This window comes from Bubalus bubalis, chromosome 10 (assembly GCF_019923935.1).
Source record: "Bubalus bubalis isolate 160015118507 breed Murrah chromosome 10, NDDB_SH_1, whole genome shotgun sequence".
NCBI lineage: Eukaryota > Metazoa > Chordata > Mammalia > Artiodactyla > Bovidae > Bubalus > Bubalus bubalis.
Window position 1 is genome coordinate 40398702 of NC_059166.1, and position 4156 is coordinate 40402857.

A 4156-nucleotide genomic window follows, 5' to 3' on the forward strand; every position below is an offset into this window, starting at 1 on the left:
AATGCTTGACCAGTTTTAACCCAGATTTTATTAGTGACCTTCCCTCACTGTTAACAGGTCCCATCTCTCCCCCTTTGCTCTCACCCCAACACTCTGATTGAAGCTAATGTTTTGCACATTACTTATTCTTGCCAAACTAAATCATCTCTCCCTAGAAACCTGACTGAAGATTCCACCGCAAGAGTACACACTTTAACTTGGTGTAATTACAATCACGCAGTTTTAAACTCAATTCAGACAAGGAACCAAAGGCTATTCAAAATTATTTAATTACAAGGCTAGATAACTAGAAAAGAATTTTCCGTTCAAAATAGTTAGAAAGTAATACAGATTAACAGGTTATGATTCTACAGCAGTGTCATGGTCAAACAGAAATGCCTTGACTCTTATGGATGCATTATCTAGACTCGATGCTGGTTCAGAATCTATTTACAAACCAATGTAAAAATATAATTCATCTTGAACTTTCTTCCCACATCCATTGGAGGTTTTCCCAATCACCAGATTTTCATAAGACAGACAAGTAAATCTCGCAGCACTAGCCCTAGGAAAGGAAAAACATTTATGGTTTACAAACTATCAACATCAGAAAACTTACTTAAAACAATTTTCAAAAAATGCTGCTGTTCTTATAATGGTCCACCTCAGAAGCCAGATCCGTATAAGTTTTTTCAACAGAAATTCAGGTTCGGGATAGGATCATCATAGGTAAGACCAAGGACACAATGTTTACTGATTTTGAAGCAAAACATCTCTACTCACAGAAATGCTTCCACCTTCAAATGTCACAGCACACCGACTTCTTTCAACAGGCAGACAGCAACCCCTCACTGTTGGCACAGAAAACCCCACTCTGTGAATTAAGTTTTTCCTCTATGAGACATAACCTAACAGAAATCTGTTTTAAAACTTGTTCTCATATCTGAACATTAGTCTTGTCTCAGAAGCCGAATCCGTACATGCTTTTCTTCAGGTTATCAGCTTCGGGATAGTGTTCATTATTGATCAGACCAAAATCCATTACGCTACATTATACGGACATTTACCACAAACCAGATAGAATTACTGCAGCAGATGTAAGTCAGGGTAACTTACTTTAAAATGAAGCTGCTCAGTGACACCCACAGCTTCATTAGTATTCATCAACCTGCAGAATGCTGTTAAAAAACAAAAATATTTTTCTCATTTAATCTACACGTGGACTAAACATATAGAGATTCGAAGTACTAGTCGAACACATACCTGATAAGATCATCAGGTTTTAACCAAGTCATTTTCCAGCCAATATTGTCCGGCGTGTTTTGAAATGTACCTTTGCATCTTAAAAAAAAAAAAAAATTCAAATGATGCATCATCTTTACAGGTTGATTAACCTGTAAATCAACAGGTTTATTCCTTCAACTTAAAAACTAAGCTCTCTACACTTACCTTAGCATCTCCACGTAACAGTTCCGCTACGCCGAAATCCATTGTTTCTGCGGGAGAATCAATTTCTTAACCTGCGGAAGAATAAATATATTTAAAAATTAAGTATTGTCATAGAAGGTCATAGTTTAAGATTTTCAGCACTAAAACCTTCCCCTCCAACAATTCGATTTGCACACAGCGCCACCTGGGCACAATACAACTCAGTTTCACGCAGTCAGGAGCTGCCGATTTTTAAATTAACTGTTGATATGACGACGTATCTAAGGCCTGGAAGTCAACGTTAAGCGTAACTCCCGCCCCAAATCTCAGGAATGTGGTCGTTTCCCGTGCGCCGTTCAGGATTATCCAGCCGGCTTAGCAATACGGCCGCGCGCAGCGCCATGACCAGCAGCAGCCTACGCACGCCTGAACTCGAAGCCGGTCGCCACCGCGACAGAGGACACGTGGCGGTCCAGTGGCGCGTTTTCCATGTGTAAATACTCAACGCCGCACTCTAACCCTCAATTTCTGAACTCTTTTTACCGTATCGTATTCCCCAACCCAAGCTGCGCCACTCAGGTTCGCGCGCACGACCGCCAACAACGCGTACTTACCTAGCAGCTGTGATCGGCTCCCAAGTTCCGACGTAAAAGACCGAACTCCGCCTCCTGCAGTTCCTTATATAGTCTCTCCTGAGCCAGCCGGAGGCCGCCCCTCCCTCTCGCCTCTATTGGACCCTGGAGAGCACGGGGGCGTGGCCGCTTCCTGACGGGAGGAGCGAGAGCGCGCCAGGCGGCTCTTTTCTTTCGGGGGCTCGTTCCACGGCGTGGTGCGCGCACCGCCTCTCCGCGGCGCGCACGTCCAGCTTCGGGCGCACGCCCGCTGCCGCGCCGCTGTTCGTCGCTTCCGAGACTGGCTCTACGTGGCGTGGGAGTGGCGCCAGAATTTAAACGAACAGCCGCCTTTAGAGGCGAGGCACCGCTTACCCAGAGCCAAGTCAGCTCCGGACGCATAGGGCGGCTGGGGGGCGTCTGTGGACTTGAGTTTAATAGCACGGGCGGCTTTAGCTTATGATGCGCTCAAGAAGTCGAGCTGGATGGTTGGCTGATCCTGAGGAGTTGACGCCCTGCAGCCGCTGCGCGCCCTGAAAGAGAAATCGCCGGGCAGAAATGCTTCGATGAAAAGTCTTTGAAAGCGCCGCGATTCTCACCTGGTCCACAGTGAGAACTCCGCGCCTCTCCGGATAGCCGGCCCCTTGCGCCGCCCGCGCTCCCCTGCTCTTTACGGGACCCGCCCCACCCCCACGCCTCTGGGTGCCGGGCGCTGCTGTAAACACTGAACAGCGCAGAAAATTCTCCCCGAGACAGCAGACCCGAGAAGTACATCCTCCACTTGGCGGAGGAGAAAACTAAGGCCTGCAGTAGCTAAGTAATTTTCCTAAATTGACACAACCAAAGAAAGAAAGAAAGAAAAAAAAACCTTTGCTATTAAAAAATAATTTGCACTACATTCATTATAATGAATGCAGGAGAAAGATTAATTTGGGAAATTTCCCAGAATAATTTATCTAAATGACACTTTAATTCAGTAGCATTTATATATGCACGGGTGAAAACTGAAACCACTTAGCACACAAACACGTATGTATGGGTAAATATGGGGCTTCCCAGATGGCTCAGTGGTAAAGAATTCGCCTGCTCATGCTGGAAACGGAGGAGCAGGAGGTTCTATGGCTGGGTGAGGAAGATCTCCTGGAGGAGGAAATGGCTACCCACTCCAGTATTCTTGTCTTGGACTGAGGAGCCTGACTGGCTTCAGTCCATGGGGTCCCAAAGAGCCGAAGGCGACTGAGCACGCATAGTAAATATATGTACTATGCACACGTGGGAGTACACGACATTTGGACATTTCAGGATCTGAAAATTCAGGTCTTCGTAGCACTCACTACATGTGCATTTGGTTATAGTCCTCCCTTGGTACCCCGCTCTTCATTTTTCTGCCTTACTATAGTGCCTGGCATAAAGTATATCGTCAGTAACAACTGGTTGAATCAACGAATGAATATATGCGGTGGCTTTTTAGAAAATTAAAGTGAAAAAAATTTAAAGACTCCAGATTAAAGGACAAAGTGAAAAGCAAATTTCTGTAACAGGAACCGAAGCGATGAAGTCTTTATATGGTTGGGCATTGTGTAGATTTGAAAATAGCGTTTTTTGTAATGTGCAATGTAAATTTTGCATATTGCTCACGTTTAAAAGCTAAACCAGTGCAAAAGGATATAAAAAGTAAAAGTTCCTTTTCATATCACTGGGAATCTTTGCTATTGCAGTAATTAATATTAATGGCTTTTGACAATTTCTAAGCATATATAAATATATGTACTCATTTTTTTCACATACAAATAGAATTTGTCCTTTTTTGCAACTTGCTTTGCCTGTCATAAATATCATAGACCTCTTTCCATGTCAGTACATATAGATGACCTTGCTTATATCCTGCAGAGTGTTCAGTTAGATGTGTCATAACTTTATAGCTTTTCACTATTTCAAATACTACCAAAGTGAATTATAGATGTATCCTAATAAACTTGTGAGAAGATTTGCAGGATCCATTTCTAGAAGTGAGTCAAAGGTTCAGTTCAGTTCAGTTCATTTCAGTCGCTCAGTTGTCTCTGACTCCTTGCGACCCCATGAATCACAGCACGCAAGGCCTCCCTGTCCATCACCAGCTCCTGGAGTTCACTCAAACT

The 4156-nt window shown here is 44.1% G+C and overlaps 1 long non-coding RNA gene and 2 other non-coding genes across 3 annotated transcripts; all 3 read right to left on the reverse strand.

Annotated features, from left to right (window-relative positions):
• Window positions 1-250: 250 nt before the first annotated feature.
• On the reverse strand, window positions 251-2145 carry LOC102394141. Its single transcript, XR_003111933.2, has 6 exons — window positions 2022-2145; window positions 1429-1499; window positions 1243-1320; window positions 1096-1157; window positions 763-830; window positions 251-544 (listed from the first exon to the last, which is right to left on the reverse strand). It is a non-coding gene; the product is annotated as an uncharacterized LOC102394141 (long non-coding RNA).
• LOC112587659 lies at window positions 642-711 on the reverse strand. The gene has a single exon (XR_003112167.1). It is a non-coding gene; the product is annotated as a small nucleolar RNA SNORD50 (small nucleolar RNA).
• Window positions 938-1007, reverse strand: LOC112587660. The gene has a single exon (XR_003112168.1). It is a non-coding gene; the product is annotated as a small nucleolar RNA SNORD50 (small nucleolar RNA).
• Window positions 2146-4156: the final 2011 nt, after the last annotated feature.